The sequence below is a fragment of the Nicotiana sylvestris genome, chromosome 11 (genome assembly GCF_000393655.2).
Source record: "Nicotiana sylvestris chromosome 11, ASM39365v2, whole genome shotgun sequence".
NCBI lineage: Eukaryota > Viridiplantae > Streptophyta > Magnoliopsida > Solanales > Solanaceae > Nicotiana > Nicotiana sylvestris.
This window is the reverse complement of record NC_091067.1, coordinates 132,078,875-132,101,723: the sequence shown is the minus strand read 5'-3', so window position 1 is coordinate 132,101,723 and position 22,849 is coordinate 132,078,875.

Genomic DNA, 22,849 nt, shown 5'->3' with positions numbered 1-22,849 from the left:
CCTCCCTCTCCTCTCTATCCCTAGCATGCATACCCTCAATCCTCCTAGCAATGCTCACCACCTGCTGATAAGAAATATCCATCTCCAACTCATGAGCCATGCTAGACCTGATGCTGGGAATAAACCCCTCAATAAACCGGCGAACCATCTCGCGAACAGTAGAAACCAAGGCTGGGGCATGTCTAGCCAAGCTAGTGTAACAGACAACATACTCCAAGACAGTCATAGTACCCTGGCACAAATGTTCAAGCTCTGCGCGCCATGCGTCCCTGAGGCTCCGAGGAACAAACTTTCTCGGGAACATATCTAAAAATCGAGTCCAAGTCAGTGAAGCTGCCTCATCCGGACTGTCTAACGCATAGGTACGCACCACTCATAGGCGGCTCCTCGAAGCTGGAAGGCAGTGAAAAAAACCCCACTCAATCCTGATATACCCATAGTGCGAAGGATACAGTGACACTCCTCTAGATTTCCAAAGGTATTGTCTGATGCTAACCCACTGAATATAGGAGGATCATACTTCTTGAACCTCTCAAGACTCTGTTGCTCATCCTCTGAAGCTGATACCCTGTCCTCGGGCTGATCTGGGACTGTAGGCGGTACCAGAATAATCTCTGGGACTTGATCAACATGCACTCGCTGCTCAGAGTGTGGGCGGAGGGAGTCTGTGCTCCTCCCCCGACCTGAGATGTAGCTGCAGCAAGGGAAAGCAACCCTGCCTGAGCCAAAGTGGTGTACATGCTCATGAACTGTGCAAGAGTCTCTTGAAGAGCTGGAGTAGTTGTAGCAGTAGGCATATTAGGTGCCTGGACTCCGGCTGGAACTGCTGGTGGTACCTCAGTGGCAGCTCGCGCAGGTGCTGTAGCTGCACCACGTGCACGTCCTCAGCCTCTACCCCGGCCCTGACCTCTGATGGCTGCCGTAGGGGGCGCGGGGTGCCTGATCGTCTCGGGTAGCATGTGGCCTCACCATATGTGAGAGAATAGAATACAGAAGTTTAGAATTGTGCTATCAAAATCTCGCATGATAAGGAAATCAAATGAAGTGGAATTTTCCTAACAGTTACATAGCCTCTCATAGATAAGTACAGACGTCTCCGTACCGATCCGCGAGACTCTAATAAACCAGCTTTGATTCATGACTCCTATGAACCTAGAGCTCTGATACCAACTTCTCACGACCCCAGTTTGCCCTCCGTGAACTATCATGACGACACCTAGTGTCTACAATTAGGTAAGCCTAACAATTGCGGAAATAAAAAATTTGCGGAAGAAATAATTAAAACCAAAATAACAAGAAACATTATTTAAGAATGTCGCTCGACATATACAATACAAACTCTTGAATCTAACAACATTTCCCAAAACCCGAAATCTCATAAAATCACAAGCTTTTGGATGTCTACAAGTATCTACTCCAGAATGTTTAACAAAAGAAAATACAGAAGGGCTAATACTTAAAGAGAGAATAGAAAGGGACTCCTCGGTCTGCGGACGCAGCAGATATACCTCGAAGTCTCTGGAAAAGTCGAAGTACCTGGATCTACACATGAAAAACATGCGCGAAAGGGCATGAGTACACCACATCGGTACTTAGTAAGTGCCAAGCCTAACCTCGGTCGGGTAGTGACGAAGAAGGTTGGGGCCCTACTAAGGTTAGATGAAATATAAGGTATAATAGGAGGACAAGACAATATAAGAAGGTGCAACATTAAAAGTAACACAAGGTAGAAAGAACAGCAACAACTACAACAAAGACAAAGGAACACAAAAAGGAATACAACTCATCACATAGATAACAACCGGAGATCTCCCATAATACCGTCCTGTAGTCCCAAATATAAATAACCAGTGGATCTCCTGGGATACTGTCCCGTACTCCAACTCATCATGCGCGGGGATCTCCCGGAATACCAATCCGTAGTCCCAAATGTAAATTCTCAGTATAGGGGAAATCTATCGGGTGCAGTCTCATAGTTACAATATAAAAGTGCAGGAGGATCTCCCGGAATACCGATCCGTAGTCCCAAAGTAAACATACAGGGACATCTCCCGGGATACTGTCCCATAGACCAAAAGTAAACACAAAGCAACAACACGAAGAATATACAATTCAATTCAAATTCCATACCAAGGTAAAACAGGTATTTCTAGCCTAGCATGCTGCACATAATCCAAATAAGGCAGTTTGAGCAAGTAAAGGAAATAAGTCAATTAGACATGCTTCCCTAAGCTAGCAAAAAGCTTAAATTGCAAGTAGTATAAATAGGAAAAAGAAAACACAATTAAAATGACTTAATAAAAACCAGATTTTTCAATAATTAGCACAAGTACGCACTCGTCACCTCACGCACAAGGCATTTCAAATATCAATAATACCAAATCCTAAGGGGAGTTCCCCTACACAAGGTTAGACAAGCCACTTACCTCGAACCGGCTCAAAATCAACCCGAAACTACGTTCTTGCAACGAGTACTTGACTCCAAATGGCCCAAATCTATTCAATTCAATTGTATAATGTAAATAATACTTCAAGTAACTAATTTTACAAATAAATTCTAAGCTAATACGTGAAATTAGGAAAAATAACCAAAGCGCCCCTTGGGCCACATTTCGAAATTGGGTAAAATTTACATTTTCAGAATCCTCATACTCTCACGAGTCTATACATACCAAAATTATCCAAATCCAATGTCAAATTCCCAATCGAAACTCGAAATTTAGGCCTAAGAACTTTGCCCCAATTTCCCACAGTAAATTCGAAATTAAAGGATGGATTTAAGTGTAGATTCATGGAAATTAGTCTAAACCGTGTAGGAATTACTTACCCAAGTATCCCAGGTGAAAATCACTTCAAAAATCGCAATTTCCCAAGCTCCCAAGTCTAAAATATGAATTATGGCTTAAACCCTCAAATTTGGGTTTTTAAAATCTGTCCAAGTATTTCCTTCTTCGCGAACGCGGAAGGACCCTCGCGTTTGCGAAGTACAACTCCTCCTTGGGTCAAGTTATCCTCATCGCGAATGCAATGCCCCGGTTGTGAACGCGATGACCGATTTTCCTCCTCCAATGCGAATGCGGGACCATCATCGCGAACGCGTAGGTATAAGACCTCCCAGCTTCGCGAATGCGGGAGCACCTTCGCGAACGTGAAGCATTAAACCTCCCCCAGCCACAGCTCCTCTTTGCTAATGTGAGACCCCACTCCCGAACACGAAGAAGGAAACTAGAACTGAGCTGCTACAATGTTTCTGCAAATTTTCCAAGTCCAAAAATGACCTGTTGAGCATCCGAAACACACCTGAGGCCCCCGAGACCTCAACCAAACATGCCAACAAATCCTAAAACATCATTCAAACTTGTTCCAATCTTCGAAATGCTCAAAACAACATCAAAACACCAATTTAACCTCGGATTCAAGCCTAAGAACTCCAAAAACTCTCAAATTACGCTTTCGATAAAAAAGTCTATCAAACCTCATCCGAATGACCTGAAATTTTGCAAGCACGTCACATTCAATATTACGGAGCTACTCCAACTTCTGGAATTCCATTATGACCCCAATATCAAAATCTCACTGTCGAACCGGAAATGTCAAAATTCAACTTTCGGCAATTCAAGCCTAATTAAGCTGCGAACCTCCAAAACAGAATCCGAACACGCTCCTAAGCCTGAAATCACTCAACAGAGTTAATGAAACCAACGAAATTTCATTATGAGGCCGTCTTCACACTTCTCTGACTACAGTCCAAATTCTAAAGATTAAGCTCTCATTTAGGGACTAAGTGTCCCAAAATACTCCGAAACTCAAAACTAAACATCCCGGCGAATCAAAATAGCAGAAAAAAACACAGGGAAAGTAATTAATAGGGGATCAAGGCATAAATTCTTAAAATGATCGGTCGGGTCGTTACATCCAGGTGGGCGCCTGATGCTTGAACTTGAAATGAATTCCCTTGTTCTCCAGGTGGGCGCCTGATGCTTGAACTTGAAATGAATTCCTTTGTTCTCCAGGTGGGTGCCTGATGCCGCAACTTGAAATGAATTCCCTTGTTCTCCAGGTGGGCGCCTAATGCTTGAACTTGAAATGAATTCCCTTGTTCTCCAGGTGGGCTCCTGATGCCGCAACTTGAAATGAATTCCCTTTTTCTCCAGGTGGGCGCCTAATGTTTGAACTTGAAATGAATTCCCTTATTCTCCAGGTGGGCGGCTGATGCCACAACTTGAAATGAACTCCCTTGTTCTCTAGGTGGGCGCGTCATGCCGCAACTTGAAATGAATTCCCTTGTTCTCCATGTGTGCTCCTGATGCTTGAACTTGAAATGAATTCCCTTGTTCTCCAGGGGGCGCCTGATGCTGCAACTTGAAATGAATTCCCTTGTTCTCTAGTTGAGCACCTGATGCTTGAACTTGAAATGAATTTCCTTTTTCTCCAGGTGGGCGCCTAATGCTTGAACTTGAAATGAATTCCCTTGTTTTTCAGGTGGGCGCCTGACATTACAACAAAATAGAAAAAATAAAAGAAACTTTTCTGCCCCAGTTTGGTACCGGGAGCATCTGTGAGTGTTAATCAAATCCTAGTATCCAAGAGAGCTATAAGAATTTTAAAAGCTAAATTCCATTGTCCAGGACGGCCCTGAAAAATTAAAATTAAATCTCATCTTTAGGAGTGAAAACTTCAAAGCTAAATTCTATTTGCTAAAGGTAAAACTTGCCCTAAATCTCATTATCTATGAAGGTCTTGAAAACTTAAAACTATTTCCCATTATCCAAGAGGGTCCTAACGGACTTGAAACTAAATCCTGTTATCTAGGAGGGTCTTGAGAACTTGAAATTAGATCCCATTATCCAGGAGGGTCCTGAGAATTTATGGTCGTACCTGTCTGGCACATGCTTTCCTCACGGAGGGTTCCTCTAGAACAAACAAAATTTCTTGTCCCTGTTTCAATCAAAGAAATCTTCTCAGTTTGAAAATGTGGTGGTTAGTTTGCGGCATTCTTGCTGAGGGTGGCCTTTCCACTGCCATGCTTTGTTCCGATTAGCTTCCTTGGGCTAGCAAAGAATTGTTTGAACTTATGATTGAACCTCAACCATAGAACCCTAAATGACCTGAGTGTCCCACACTCATCCTGCTATTTTACATTTCTGTCCTTCTAATTTGAACCTCTATATTTCCTCCAAATTCATGAAACCACTTGACCACGTGAACTCCCATTAACACCTTATTTCTCATTTTGAAACCTGTTATTTCTGGTATGCTTTAGCCGCACTTTGCTTTGTGCAATTGAAAGTTGGTAATAAGCTTTGAAATCCTTTCTTGCTTGCTTAACAAGGCTATCATTGAAAAAGATTTAGAGTATACCCAAAAGAAAATAAAGCAAAATGACTTCGAGAAATAAAGACAAAGAGGGAATTTTTAGACAAAGATGACTATTTGAGGAAGAATGGAAAAGAGACTTATCTGAGTGAAGCAGCTGGCACCAATGATCATGACATGCATTTTGTATTAATCAACCCAGACTGTCACCTAATCATATTTAATTTTGTGTCCCGTCTTCATACTTCGAAATCGGGATTTTCCATAATCCAATCTCTCTGCAAAGTCACGAGCCTCATTCGGCTCGTAGTGCCTTGACGGGTTTTCACCAACAATCCTCTCTCATTTGTTCATCTCTCGACTCACTGTCGTCTTATGGTGGCCGCTAGGGTTTTCACCAACAAGACTCTCTCATTTCAGTTTTCTCTCAGCTTTCCATCGCCTTAAGGTGCCCGTGAGGGTTTTCACCAATAAGACTCTCTCAGTTATTCATTTTCCTTTTGTAGAACGGAGTGTTGCCCATGATGTGAATCAAACCTCTATCTCGCTTGACTTGGCATTCCTCAAAGATTGATCGGAAGGTCTTTCTTTGGACCGTAATGTAGGCTTTTGGATAGGGTTAAAAAGAAAGGATATCATAAAGGCTCAAAACAACTTAAAATGAAAGGGTTAACAATTACAACTTTTTGGAATCAGATCTTTTACAAAACCACAACTTCTGCCCCAGTTTCTTTGCCTGAGGAATTTTAAATTTTTTATTTTTATGGGATCTAACCGTGAGGCTTCCTACATATCCTTAAAAGAAATCAGGTCGAACATAGTTCAAGACATAAGAGTTGCTTTATTTTTGTTTCTTTTTCTTTTTCTTTTCCTTTTCTTTTCTTTTCTTTTCTTTCTTCTACTTTACTTTTTTTCCATTTTTCTCTTTCTCTTTTTCCTCCTTTCTCCTTTTTATTTATATTTTTTGTATTTGTATTTCTAAACTCTTCTTCTGATTCCAAAAGAGGGGTATGAAATAAAATAAATAAGGCTCAAAAGGGGTAACAAAGGATAAAGTATTTAGATAATATAATAAAATGCATTCGTTATTCCAATCTTTAAAACATGCCAAGTACAAACAACACAATTAGACAAACCAAAGAAATCATATATAATATCTTTTGACTGCTTCAGAATTGATAGCCATATCTACACATTTGCCTTCTATATCTGTTAAATACAAAGCACCATTGGACAACTCTCTTGTTACAACGAACGACCCCTGCCAATTTGGGGCAAACTTGCCTTTAGCTTCAACCTAATGTGGAAGGATGCGTTTCAATACTTGTTGACCCACTTCAAATTTCAGGGGACACACCTTTTTATTGTATGCTCTTGCCATTCTCTTTTGATACAATTGACCATGACATACTGCCGCCAGTCTTTTCTCATCGATCAGACTTAACTGCTCTAAACGGGTTTTGACCCACTCATCATCATCAATTTCAGCTTCAGCAACAATCCGAAGGGATGGAATTTCAACTTTTATGAGTATAACTGCTTCAGTACCATATACCAACAAATAAGGAGTTGCACCTACTGAAGTGCGAATAGTAGTGCGGTAACCCAGCAAAGCAAAAGGCAACTTTTTATGCCATTGCCTAGAACCTTGCACCATCTTTCGAAGTATCTTCTTTGTGTTCTTGTTAGCCGCCTCAATAGTTCCATTTGCCCTGGGGCGATACAGAGTGGAATTTTGATGCATAATCTTGAATTGTTGGCATATTTCTTTCATCAAATGGCTGTTAAGATTAACACCATTGTCTGTGATGATTACCTTGGGAATTCTGAACTGGCAAATGAGGTTTGAATGAACAAAATCGACCACTGCCTTCTTGGTCACATATTTGAATGTCATAGCTTCAACTCACTTAGTGAAATAATCAATGGCTACCAGAATAAACTTGTGCCCATTTGATGTTGCTGGCTCAATTGGTCCAATGACATCCATTCCCTAGGCAACAAAGGACCAAGGTGCAGACATTGTATGCAACTCAGATGGCGGAGAATGAATAAAATCACCGTGCACCTGGCATTGATGACACTTGCACACAAAGCTGATGCAATCTTATTCCATGGTGAGCCAATAATACCCTGCTCGAAGAATTTTCTTTGCCAAAATATACCCACTCATATGCGGCCCGCAAACTCCGGAATGCACTTCAGTCATGATAGTCGTGGCTTGTTTAGCATCTATGCACCTCAGCAGTCCAAGATCTGGAGTTCTCTTGTACAAAATTCCCTCGCTCAAGAAAAATCCACTAGCCAAATGTCGAATTGTTCCCTTTTTATCACCTGTGGCCTGTACCGGATACACACCCAACTTGATGTATTCCCGGATATCATGGAACCACGATTAACCATCAAGTTCCTCCTCAGCCACATTACAGTAAGAATGCTGATCATGAACTTAAATATGTAAAGGGTCAACATAAGCCGTATCCGGATGGTGTAACATTGATGCCAAGGTAACCAAGGCATCGACAACCTCATTATGGATCCTAGAATATGCCTGAACTCTACTTATCTGAACAGTTGATAAAGATCATGCAAAGATTGTCGATACGGTATGAGCTTTAAATCCAGAGTCTCCCATTCTCCCCGAATCTGGTGCACCAAAAGATCCAAATCTCCCAAGACTAAGACTTCCTGGACTCCTATATCTACAGCTAACCTCAAAGCCAGAATGCATGCCTCGTACTCAGCCATGTTATTGGTACAATAGAAACACAACTGGTCTGTAACAGGGTAGTGGTGTCCTGTTTCAGAAATGAGCACAACCCCTATTCTGACACCTTTCATGTTAGCAGCTCCATCAAAGAAGTTTCCAACCTGGCTTTTCATCCTGCTCCACCTTGTCAATATGCATTACCTCTTCATCAGGAAAATAAGTCCTCAATGGCTTATACTCTTCATCCACCGGGTTCTCGGCCAAATGATTGGCCAATGCATGGGCTTTCATCGCGGTCCGAGTCACATAGATGATGTCAAACTCTGTGAGCAAAATCTGCCACTTTGCAAGTCTTCCTGTGGACATAGGCTTCTGAAAGATATACTTTAGAGGATCCAGTCGAGAAATGAGGTAAGTAGTGTAGGACAACAGATAATGCTTCAACTTTTGTACCACCCAAGTCAAGGCGCAACATGTCCTTTCAAGGGGAGTATACTTAACCTCATAGGATGTAAACTTCTTGCTGAGATAATAGGCTTGCTTCTTTCTGCTAGTAAATAGGTGGCAAGCTAATTTGTGGTATACAAGACATTTATACAACAAAGGGACTCCACCAACATCCAAGAATGTAAAAGTGGAGTTTTGGGTTTTCTGTTTGGTAAAAGTTGATTCAAATTTTCTATTTCATTTTCCTTTGATATGGCTAGACCATTATTGTTCATTAAACAAGCATTTATCCAAGTACTGTCATCAGTGTGCTCTTAAAACCCCATATTTTCTAGTTCAAGAATGCTTCATTAAGCAGAAACTTCATCAATCTGATTTTTGGGGTTCTAAATTCAATCCACAAAGGTTTCCAAAAAAATTGTTAGAATCGTAGCAACGTAAAATTATACGGTTCCAAAAGAGTACGGTGCAATCTTCAAGAATATTATACAGAGTTTTCCCTACTCCAGGTATGTTAAAGCTAAGCTTTTCCTTCATTTTGCGTGATCTCGTAATAACAAAAGTTTGATAATGAGTTACGTATATTTTTCTAGTCTCGCAAGTTACATATATTTTCATAATTTTGTATGTTACGATATTCTTCTTATCGGGACTTCATATTCAATTGATTATTTCCTTCTTCTAGTCAAGAGAGCAGAGATTATATATACAGTATTAAAGTATTCTCATTACCATCGAGTTATAATCGATGGGCAGGCCCATATCGGAGAACCTCTGATCAGATGGTAAGTTATATACTGAGCCTACTGTGGCCGAGCACTTATGAGCAAGCTCAGTTGGTCGAGATATAGAGCCTAGTATATCTGAGCACTTATGAGCGAGCCTACTACAGCAGAGCAATTTTATAAATATATATATATATATATATATATATATATATATATATATATATATATATATATATATATATATCGAGCCTTAGAGGGACGGACATCTATTTTACTTACTATATTGAGAGAGTTGAGTCGGTATCAGCATGTAAGCATATCTTCAGATTATCTTTGACTTCCAGCTACTTGCAGTTATTATATTATCAGTTCAGTTTCAACTTTCAGTATATTGCCTTACATACTCAATACATTATTTCATACTGACATCCTTTTTCTGGGGGCGCTGCATTTCATGCGTGCAGGTTAGATAGACAAACAGGTAGGCCTCTTCAATAAGTGTTGCCCGAGTTCAGATTGATCGGTAAGCTCCATGCCTTTCGGAGTTTTCGGGTCTAGAGCCTTATGTACATTTTGTATATATATGTATATATGTTATGAGTAGGTCGGAGAGCTCTTCCGATCATATTATATCCATCAGTAGAGGCTTGTAGACATATCCTGTCAGTTAGTGCAATATATTGGGCTTGCAGGCCTTGTATGTATATTTGGTTGGTTTGTCAGCTGTAATAGTTATGACGGCCTTGTCGGCCCAGTTTTATATTGACATTTAGTCAGCATTCGCAGTTATCTTGCAATGTGGCCCATGGCCAAAGTATGAAATCATATGTTCAGAGTCCCTTAGTTGCAAATTGGTACGCAAGGATAGGTGAGGCACTGGGTGCCGGTCTCGCCCCCCCCCCCCCCCAGGTTCGGGGCGTGACAAAAGTAGTATCAGAGCAGTTCAGTCCTAGGGAGTCTACAAGCCGTGTCTAGTAGAGTCTTGTTTATGGGTGTGTCGTGCACCACACTTATAAGCAAGAGGCTATAGGGCATTTAGGATTATCACTCTTTCTTCTTACTCTAGATCGTGTGGTAGAGCTCAATTATAAGAATTCAAATTCTGAAATTTTTGTTATTCGTAATAAGACGATACCTACATCCGGAATGAAGGTTGGAAAGAGATAGTTGTGGACGAGCTGAGTCAAAGCAATTGAATTTTTGTATGATGCCTACGATAAGTAAATGTGAGGTCTTTAGCAGATCATGAGTGTACTAAAGGGTGTAAGCTTCCTGATACGAAGCCTTGGCAAGAATACCTATCCATCTTTATGGTGAAGGACAATGAGAGATTAAGAAGATAAGTACAAGTTTCAGCAAGTAAAAGGAGCAAAGTGAAAAAGGGTATGAGGTACCCAGTTAATGAAGGTTAACAACATTTATAATTGAGGCAGAGGAACATAAGCTTTTTGAGTTATATTCAATAGTAACAGAGGTATATACAATTGGCCGCACCTATTCCAGATATGCCCTATGGGGGTAACAGAAATAGTATAAGAAGATATGATGGATGAATTGTTTGCGTCAGTTGACATTTCTGAAGGATATTGCAAATGTGCTAATAGACCTCTTTACGAGACACCCAGATGGTGCACTCTAAAATAGTGCAGCCGGATATGAGTACTACAAAGACATGCACTATAAGCCTTGAAGAGATAAATATTACCTTAGTGTGGCTCGCGTCCCTAGTAAAGCGAGAACATTAAGCAACTTGAAGAGCCATTGGATGGAGCAAAGGGAAGCTAAAAGCAAAAGAATGTCTTGTTCAAGTTTTCAGAATAAAGTGATCGGTATAAATGTTAGCGGGAAATAAGAAAAGAATTAATGAAGCATTATGAGTAAGATGTGGTACACGGATGACAACGGTAGATCAAAAGATGACAATATTACAAAATCTATAGTCATGTGAAGGAAGAGACAAGAGGTGACATGCCTTAGGACAACAAAAGAGTATAGGCCATACAGTCATGTCCTCATTTCGAGAAATAAGTTCGCAACTCTAGCGCGATTACCAAGAGGAAAGGTTAGACCCCAGAATCATTGCACCAATATGTATTGGTGAACAAGATAAACTAAATATGAATTAGGGACTGAGTGATTTGATAATAGTTAGCATCATGAGAATTTCATATCACGTTCCGGCAATAATAGGATGGACGACAGAAGAAGATTCATGAGAAATTCAGAGAATGGTTATTTAGGAAAACGCTTCCCTAAAGCAAACAATGTTAGAAAAGTTAAGCTTAAGGGACTGTATGTACCAGTTACATTAAGTGTTACCCTCGCGAGGAACGGAATTTGTCATCCTTGGTACAGAAGGGTTGCCGCAAGGCGAGTAAGGATCATTGATGTTGAGAAACGACACCAAAGATGAAGAGGTAAAACATCTATAGGTAGATCCTCGTGGCTTCAGCTCTTAGTACACCCCTAAAGGGGGGGATATAGAGTGATGTGACATTAAGTCAAAATTAAGTGGTTCTAGTGACTATGGAATGGTAAAGGAAGAATGTGATAAATGAAAAAGGAATGAGATGGTACTTATCCAAATCTTAGAGATACGCTACGATTCAAGAATATTGTGCTAGCACGACGTCAAGGAGAGGAAGTAAAGGTTCCTGCCCGAGCTGTTATTAATAAATAAGGAGCCAGTGCGAGACATAAGTTAAGACAAAGGAAATAACCCAAGGAAGATTGCGAGGAATATTGATATGAGAATGGTCCAACGAGTAGTTAGTAATTGGTCAAAAAGATTCCAGTTATGGGTAAATAGGAGGTTACAGACGAGTCATCAGATCGTGTAAGATAAACATAGTAGAACCCAATGTGGAGAATTCAACCTCGAAGAATATCATTATAATACTTGAGATATATTCAAACAAGAGTCGAGGGTAGTTAAAGGTACCATATGAGTATTACGGGGATAAAAGAAAGTGCCACTAGGAAGGCAGTCAAAATATAAGTTCAAAAGCAACCACACAAGCACAAGGGCATGGAAATAAGCAACTACGGATGATTATAGGAAAGTAAGGACATCAAAAAGGTCCGTAATAAGCTCACAACTTTACGAGAGTCAAGGGTTCTCTCTAAATGAAAGACTAGCTAAAGAGATAAGAAAGAAGGCTTCAACCTAAGCACAATGATCTAAAGAGGAAATGGTCGTGTAACAACAATCTCGCAACAACATTGTAAGCATTCCAAAGGAAAATGGCACCTACCGAACGGGAAGTAAGAATTAAAAGTAATATTCGAGATCATATGAGTTGTATGAAAACTCTGGCAAGTGTGGGCACTAAGATAAGCTAAGTATGGATGCAACAAGAGGGCAGAAAGACCAGGAAAAGTAATAGCTTACACTGAAAGTAAACTAAGAGGGAACGAAAGAATCATTCGATTAATGATCTAGATTTAGTACGTTATGGATACACTCAAGATTTTGGAGCATTATCCAGGCAGCATATTTGTTGACAATCATACAGCCATAGAAGACTCTTGTATAAGTTAAAAGAAAGAATTGAACTCACGGCATAGACAAAGGATTGAATTGTTAGAAGATTGTGTCATGGATATTCCATAACGCCCATGAAAGGCTAAGGTAATAACTGATACCAGGAACCACAGATCCGAAGATAGCTTAAGCTGACGTAAAAGCCTATCAGAAAAGGAAGAAACTAAAGAGTTACATCACCCAAGTAAATCAGGAGTCTGATTATTGGACCCAAAAAAATAGAAGCATCGTGATCGAGAACATTGCAGGATCTCCCTTAAAATCAGAGGTATGAGAGAGATAGTACAACAACCATAGTCTATAACAGCTCTATGATAAAGCCAGTTAAAAAAAAGTAACAGCCTCAAAAGGAGTCAGTATGAAGCTCCTACCGGATTGTAGTATTATCATAGAGCTTCAAGTTGTGGTGTGAATCATACCTATGTAGAACGGAGGTTATGAAAGAGATAGAAGATATGATGCGAGATTTTAAGTAATTAAGGTAAAGGTGAACAACGTAAGAGATACTCAGGAATGATAACCAGGAATGATAGTGGCATCGTTAGCGGCATGTCTTCCAACCTATGGTTTCTAAGTACTAAGAAATCTAGGTAAGAGAGTTGAGCAGAGTTGGAGAGGATGTGATGTATCGCTTGACATTCCATAATAACATAAGGAAATCTATGGTGCAAGCAAGTTGAAGGAAAGTTGCGAGTATTATAAATGGATATTTATAGGTCGCAAGCTAAAGTATGGTAGAGCGACAAAATTATAAGAAAACATGAGTAAGGATGAGGAAAGGCAAGTGAAAAGGTGACGAGAATGGATAAGTTCTCAGGATTAAGTCCATGAAAACAAGAGAGATAATTGTTTCTATAAGTTATTGAAAGTTCAGTATAGCCTGAATAAACTTAAAGGAATCTAAGATTAATAGCATTTAGAAAGAATGAAATGCTGACCTAGTAATAAAATAAGGGTATAATTGTGACAGATAAAGAATGATGTTTAGGCCTTCGTTTGAATAATGATTTGAAAAAAAAAATAGAAGAAGAGAAGGAGAAAAGATTTTGTTGGCGGCACGAAATTAGGATACCCTCATAAGGTGAATCACATTGAGACACTATGAAATATGATTATGGAAATCACTTCAAATATTCCTCAATGCAACGTAAACCCTAGAGGTAATATATTACGTAAGAAGTTTCAAGTCTTTAAGTAGAGGATTATAGATCAAAATTGAGGAGAACCAACAATGGTCAGATACAAATTACAAAGTATGACATAAGATTACGCCATCCTTCTTAAGACGAACGGTAATGAAGGAGCATTAAAGGACTGAGATTTATACCTAAAGGATAAGCAACAAAAGTAACTGAGAGCTTGGTAAGCATACCTCAGTAAAGATAGATTGAAGTAAAAATTATGGAATAGTATAACCCATGTAAATGCAGTAAAGTCATATGAATGGATAACCAGATCTATGAAATAACATATGGCTATATTCGCAAGTTCTACAAAGTATTGAGCAAAGGACTTCAGTATATCTATAGAGGCCCAGAGAGGTATCCTATTAAGCCTTGTATATCCAAAGTAAGGCCTAGAGATTGACTAAAAGATAAAAGGAAAAAGGAAAGATGAATCGCATAAGTACACTTACAAAGCCAGGGTCATACAAGCTACATAACAGGAGGTAACAGTAGTTGCAAGATTAGGAAGATTTTGACCACAGGTCATGATATGAGCAAAAACACTAAAGGGGGGGGAATATCATAGACTTTGGATTTATTCACATAGTAAATGCTTAATGGTAAGAAGAGTATTAAGGTATTCACAAGAGCTATAAGTTATGAAAATGATAAGTGCACCAGTCAACATTCGAGGACAAATGTTCCAAAGGGGGAATACTATTATGCCCTCTAGTATTATGAAGATATTATGCTCTGCAGTAATATATTACGATGATGTTACCCTCTGCAGTAATATGTTACGACAATGTTGCACCCTACAGTATTACATTACGGTGATGTTACGCTTCGTAGTAATAAGTTACGACGATGTTGCACCTTGCAGTATTGTACGTTGAATTTGTTGTAAGGTAATTGACATCAGTCCAAGGAAAAGATTATTTGGAGATTATAAGGATTATAACTGATGAGTAAATTCGTGTAGGTAAGAGGGTAAGTAATATCGAAGAAAATAAATTTTGTCGAAGTTTGGCATTTTGGGGTAAAATACGGCCCGAGCTAAAATATCCTGTATTTATGGACTAGTGTCATACAAGATACTACATGACTATGCTAGTAAGGTGTATAAGGTATGTGGAAAGTGATTAATATTTTAAGTAAGTGGGAATAATTCTCAATTTTGCGGGTAATTGATTATTTACCGGGTAACGGAACATTACCTAATTAATTGGGGATATATTTGTATAAGATTAATCCTTTCCCTCCCCTCCAAAAATGTGGCAGCAAGCCACTACACTAACCATATGACTCTTAGTCTTGGTTAAATAGGTGGCAAGCTAATTTGTGGTATACAAGACATTTATACATCAAAGAGACTCCACCAACGTCCAAGAATGTAAAAGTGGAGTTTTGGGTTTTCTGCTTGGTAAAAATTGATTCAAATTTTCTATTTCACTTTCCTTTGATATGGATAGACCATTCTTGTTCATTAAACAAGCATTTAATCAAGTACTGTCATCAGTGTACTCTTAAAACCCCATATTTTCTAGTTTAAGAATGTTTCATTAAGCAGAAACTTGATTCGTTCCAAGTAATTCAAAGAATTGAAGCTTGATTCGTTCAAGGCTTCAAGAACAGAAGCAAGAATTCAATCCGATTTTTGGGGTTCTAAATTCAATCCACGAAGGTTTCCAACAAAAATTGTTAGAATCGTAGCAACATAAAATTATGGGGTTCCAAAAGACTACGGTGCAATCTTCAAGAATATTATACGGAGTTTTCCCTACTCCGTGTATCTTAAGGCTAAGCTCTTCCTTCATTTTGCATGATCTCGTAATAACAAAAGTTTGATAACGAGTCATAAAGAAAAATGCATATCCCGGAATTTACGTATATTTTGCAAGTCTCGCAAGTTACATATATTTTCCTAGTTTTGTAAGTTACGATATTCCTATTATCAGGACTTCATATTCAATTGAGTATTTACTTCTTCTAGTCAAGTGAGCAGAGAATTTATATATACAGTATTGAAGTATTTTCATTACCATCGAGCTATAATCGATGGGCAGGCCCCTATTAGGCAACCTCTGATCAGATGGTAAGTTATATACCGAGCCTACTGTGGCCGAGCGCTTATGAGCGAGCCCAGTTGGTCGAGATACAGAGCCTAGTATGGCTGAGTGCCTATGAGCGAGCCTACTACGACAGAGCAGTTATATATATATATATATATATATATATATATATATATATATATATATATATATATATAAAGAGCCTTATAGGGCAGGAAAACTATTTTACTTACTATATTGAGAGAGTTGAGTCAGTATCAACAGGTAAGCATATTTTCAGATTATCTTTGACTTCCAGCTACTTGCAATTATTATATTATCAGTTCAGTTTCAGCTTTTAGTATATTGCCTTACATATTCAGTACATTATTTCATACTGACGTCCCATTTTTGGGGGCGTTGCATTTGATGCATGCAGGTCAGACAGACAGACGGGTAGGCCTCTTAAATAAGTGTTGCTCGAGTTTAGCTTGATCGGTAAGCTCCATGCCTTTCGGAGTTTCCGGGTCTAGAGTCTTATGTACATCTTATATATATGTTATGAGTAGGTCGGAGAGCTATTCCGATCATAGTATATCCAATAGTAGAGGCTTGTAGACATATCCTGTCAGTTAGTGCAATATGTTGGGCTTGCAGTCCTTGTAAGTATATTTGGTTGGTTTGTCAGGTGTACTAGTTATGACGGCCTTGTCGGCCTAGTATTATTGACATTTAGTTAGCATTCGCAGCTATCTTGCAATGTGGCCCATGGCCAAAGTATGACATCATATATTCAGAGTCCTTTAGTTGCAAGTTGGTACGCAAGGATAGGTGAGGCACTAGGTTCCGGTCTCGCCCCCCCCCCCTCCCCAGGTTCGGGGCGTGACAAGCATCCTTCTTCAACAACTTAAAGATGGGCTCACAAGTTATCGTGAGTTGAGCAATAAACCTGCTGATGTAGTTTAAACGCCCGAGCAAACTCATCACCTCAGTCTTATTCCTTGGCGGTGACAATTCTTGGATAGCTTTGATCATTTATGTATCCAACTCAATGCCTCGCCGACTGACTATGAACCCTAACAGTTTTCCAGATGGAACACCAAATGCACACTTTGCAGGGTTGAGCTTAAGATTGTGCCTGTAGAGCCTCTGGAAAAACTTCCTCAAGTCTTCAACATGGTCAGACTGCTGCCCCAGTGTAAAATGCCCCAGTGTTTTTCAAACCAAATGGCATTACCCGGTAGAAATATGTTCCCCATGGAGTGATGAACACTGTCTTTTCTGCATCTTCTTCATCCATCAAGATCTGGTGGTACCCAGCATAGCAATCCACAAAAGACCCGACCTCATGCTTGGCATAATTATCAATCAAAATGTGGATATTTGGCAATGGAAAATTATCCTTTGGACTTTCTTTGTTGAGATCGCGGTAATCAACGCACACATGATCTTACCATCCTTCTTTGGTACTGGCACAACATTAGCTAACCAAGTGGGGGTATCGCGTGACTCGAATGACCTTTGCATCCAACTGTTTTTGTGATTTCTTCCTTGATCTTTACACTCATGTTAGTCTTGAACTTCCTTAACTTCTGCTTGATGGGAGGGCACGCCAGGTCAGTTGGCAATTTGTGAACTACCAAGTCCGTACTCAAACCCGGCATGTCGTCATATGACCATGCAAAGATGTCTTTATATTCAAACAGTGCTTTGATTATTTCTTCCTTGAGTTTTGGTTCCAAGTGTACACTTATCTTGGTTTCCCTGATATTATCTGGATCCCCTAAATTGATTGCTTCAATTTAATTCGAATTAGGCTTGGGTTTCTCTTCAAAATGATGTAGTTCTTTACTAATTTCCTCAAATGCCGCTTCTTCATCATATTTTATTTCATCATCACACTCTATTTCTTAGATTATTATTTTAGAGTTAGATTGGCTTTTAAGACATGGCCGAAGATTCCTCATGCATGTCATGTCATTGAAACCAGCATAAAAAGAACTGTACAAAGAAAGACAAAAATGACACTATCAGGAGTAATGAAAAAAGAGGAATTACATTTCATTGAAAATAAAAGATAGAAGGGTTTGTACATCAAAACAAGTGAAAAATAAAAATCTGAATTACAACCCTTGAATAATCCAGATAACAGCAAGGAAAACAAAGCAAATTACCAAAACTCCTTCCGAGTAGGGAGAGGAGTAGCCTTCCAATTGTTAAGCTTCACTTTTGGCCCAATAAACTGCACGTCTGCTTTGGTGGAACCTTCCCCAATTTCTACCATGTTCACCTCATCAAATAGCCTCTAGAACCTTTCAATCAACTATTCATCAAAGTCAACCACAGGCTTTGGAACTGCTGACACCAGACGCTTCACGACCCCTGACTTGACGAAAGACCTGGAGAGGCGTGGGATAGGATTAGAGAGCGATCATGCCTTCTTTTTCAACTTTTTATCCTTCTTCACATCATCCCCTGTGGACTTGAACCCCAGACCAAATGTACCCATATTTTCACGTAGAGATATTGGTTGTACGATACCTTGCAAAGATGCGCCCAAACCCTTGACCGGAACAAAAACCATTCCTTAACATTTCATTTGCTACCATGACGATCGTAGAAGCTAGCTTTGGACCTGGAATATATTCCCCTTCTGGAACCTTCTCAGCTGACACTGTTTCTGAAACTTGGTAAACCCAAGGCCCTTTATCATCTTCAGCCTCAATAAACGGGACGGATGTATCATTATAAGCACATAAGTTCTCATCACCATACACAACGATTTCCTGTCTGTCCCACTCAAACTTTTCCATCTGGCGCAAAGAAGAAGGATCTGCTTTGGCAACATGTATACAAGGCCTATCTAACAGCAAATTGTAAGAGACGGCCACATCCAGTACTTGGAACTCCATGGTAAATTCAACTGGTCCTATTGTTGGTTCGAGCACGATATCACCAACAGAATCTTTTCCCCCTCCATCAAAACCTCGGACACATATACTATTCTTGTGGATCCTTTCAGTATCAATTTTCAACAAAGTGGAGAGAGGTCAAATGTTCGCACTGGAACCATTGTCAACCAGCACCCTCGTCACCACAGAATCTTTGCATTTTACTATGAGATAGAGAGCCCGATTATGTTTCGTACCCTCCAAAGGCAACTCATTATCCGAGAAGGTGATCCTATTCGCCTCGAATATCTTGTTGGCAATCTTCTCCAAATAGTTCACTATGATCTTATCAGGGACATGAGCCTCATTCAAAATCTTCATGAGGGCCCTGTAGTGCTCGTCTGATTGTATCAACAATGACAGAAGAGAAATCTGAGCGGGTGTCTTCCTTAACTGTTCCACGATTGAGTAATCCTGCACCTTCATTTTTCTCAAGAATTTCTTCTGCCTCATCCTCGGTGACTAGTTTCTTCACCGGGATTGGGTTATCTTTGAGTGGCTTGGCTTTCCTTAATTCCTCTAGGGCAAAGCATCTCCCCAAACGAGTCAAACCTTGGGTTTCATTAACTTCCTCTTCCACTTATTTCCCTTTATAAGTTACTATCACTCGCTTGTAATTCCATGGAACAGCCTTGGTGTCATCTATCGATAGTTGGGTCACAGGTTTAATAATAACAGGGGCAATGCGAGACCTTTCCACAATAATGACAGGCTTACTTGCTACCCCCGGCACGACCACTTTCGACTTTCCTTGTTTTGTTTCAACATCATCTGGGAACCCTTCGCGACTACCACAGGCGGCTTATCATTGGGCGTGCTCATCTTGTCTGTCAGCCCTTCAGCTATCAGAGATGTTGCCTTTGTAACAATTGGAGCTTGGACTGGCTTACTCTAGCACGGATCATCATAATAGACTTTGAAGGCTTCTTGGGCTCCCCATCCTTATGTACTATCTAAATCATATGCGTTTCAACATGGGTTGGCAATGAATTTTGATTGATATATGGCGCTTCAAGGCTCTGGACCACAATTTGGTTTGTATCAATAATTTCTTAGATGGCGCTCTTCAAATGCCAACACTTTTCTGTGTCGTTCCCCAGATCATCAGAACAATATGCACATATGAGGGAATAATCCAGGTTTTTCGGAGGGGAATTTGGTAATTTCGACTCAATCGGCCTTAGAATGTCCAATTGTCTCAGCCTTTGGAACATACTGGCGTAAGACTCTCCAAGTTTCCCTTTTGTACTCCAGCCTAGTTCGAAAGCTGTGAGCAGTAAGGTTTCAGTATGTTTGTGGAGGTGGGTAAGGGTTTTGTGGAGTTGGGGCACGCCATTGCGGGTAAGGAGGGGGTTGAGCATATGATTGTGCGTGGTGTACATGGTATTGGGGTGGCCTGAATGAATTCTGAGGTTCTGGTGGCGGAAAGTAGTGTTGGGGTGGTTTATATGAAGTATGGGTATAGGTTTGAGGGTGGGGTCGAGGTTAGGTGTAATGATGAGGTGAGCCCCTTGGTCCATGCCACAATCCTGAGATGACCATAGCAACATCTTCTTTCTTCTTTTTCCTTAACACACCCCCGGTGCCATTCTGGATTGCTTGTATAGTTGCTTTGTTGGTAGAGTAACTCATGATCTTGCTCGATTTGAGTCCTTCCTCTACCATTCCTCCCATCTTCACCACATTATTGAAAGACTTACCTATGACCGAGATCAAATGACCAAAGTAAGTAGGCTCCAAGGCCTGAAGAAAGTACTCTACCATTTCATCTTCCTCCATCGGAGGGTTGACTCGTGCTGCCTGTTCTCTCTAATGGAAACCATACTCTCTGAAACTCTCACTGGGATTTTTCTCTATCTTAGTCAAGGACAGGCGATCTGGTACAATCTCTACGTTGTACTGGAAATGCCGAGCGAAATCCTGGGCCAGATCATCCCAGGTGTACCACCTGCTGTTGTCCTAGCGGGTGTACCACTCCAATGCTGTACCACTCAAACTTTGACTAAAATATACCATTAACAATTCATCTTTCCCACCAGCACCCCTCATTTTGCTGCAAAATCCCCTTCAGTGGGCCACATGGTCTCCATGCCCGTCATACAAGTCAAATTTGAGCATTTTGAATCCGGCAGGTAGCTGGACATCGAGAAACAAGCACAAATCCATATAATCCACACTTACTTGGCCACCTAACCCTTGCATATTTCTCAGTGACTGCTCCAAGCTCTTTACCTTCCTAAATATCTCCTCTTGCTCCGTGTTTTTGGGTGGCTTCTCAGTTTTGACAGGAAGTTCGAAACGAAGAGTGTAGGAGTAGTGATCTGGGACTTTGAAGGTGGGCTCTGGGGCATAGTACTGGTTATCTTGGGCTTGGAATGCCGTCTTACTAGAAGATCGATGGAGTGTAATTGGAGGGGGTGCTACGAAGACAGGGGTAGCCGACGGAGTAGGGTATGTGGCTGTTTTGGCTGGTAGAGCTTGGATGGTTTGGGAAGTGGTGCCATGATAGTGGTGGTAAGGGGTGATAAGTGCGAAATAAAAGAAAGAAATATTTTTGGGTTTTCAAATTTTTATAAAATAAAAACATTCTGATTTTCCACTATTACAACGACTCCATCATACAGACTCAAGCACTGAAAAACCAAAACAAGACTCAAAGTGGACTAACAGACTCTAAAATAACTGAAATACAAACTCGAAAATAAAATTAGGAATACATAAGTGCCTCCAATACAGCCCTAGGGGCCCGCGGGACATCAATCGATCTTGCCGCGGGCCTACGTACCATATCATCTCAGAGGTGATATTGGTCGTCCATTATCTGATGGATAAAAATCATCACTGCAGCAAAGAACATGGACCTGGTCATGACCTCGCATTCATTGCACTTCATCATAATATAGTCGGCAATTCTTCTAATCCTCTCCCTGATGACGCCCTTCTCTTGGAGAAAGCATCCAATTTGCTGAGATCTGGCCTCCAAAACATGGGTGGCCGCATGATTTTGATCTTGTAGTTGTTGTAGGTCTTCTTCTAGTTGCGACATCAGGGCATAGCAGTGCTCTCTTTATGCTTTGAAGTTCTTTGTTTGTTTGGCCATTTCACTCTCAAGGGTATTAATGTTCTTCTTCAGACCCGTGATTCCTTTGTCATACTTTTCCTTCAACTACTGAATGAAACTTGCCCGTTCTTCTATATTCTTGGCCAACTTTGCTCGGGCCTTTGCTAGTTCACCCTCAGTCTTTTCCAAATCAACCCAATATTCACACACTTTTTGCCTAAGACTGTTTATAAGTTTTTCATCTTTTCCACTTCTGGCTCGGTTCTCAGCTGCTATTTTCATCTTCTGAATCTGGGCTCGGAGGGCTTCATTTCTTGGGCTAACCTTCTCCTTTCACCTTCAACTTCTTGCGCCTGTAGATCGTTGTTGAATTCGACGTTTCTTAATTTTTCTTCCAGGATGTGAATGGCGGCTTGATATTTTTTCTACTTTTCACCCCAAGCCAACCTTTCTCGGACTTTATCATCAAAAGCCTGAACATGATGTCTCTTGATGGGCCTCTCGGGCTCTGGCTCATTATTTGCATAAGACCTTCTCTCAAACCACACGGCATAATCTGGATCCACTTCCCCTCTCGCAAGATCTGGTACTTGGGTATCATTTTTCAGATATCGGCAACCATTCCAATCTTGTTGGACTAAAGCCTCGGGTAATGTTGCTTCTAGGTGTAGTTCAATGACTTAGGTACTCAAATCTGCATCCTCGGGTACCACTTGATATCTTCCTAGTTGCTTTAAATTCTTTGCGGTGCATATGGTTGGACACTTCTTAGACATATCAACATTAGGTATCCTTTTGGTATCCGTCATGTGTATGACTTCCGTTACCCAAAGTCATCCTAGAGTACATTCAATCTGACTTGATTTTAGAGTTCT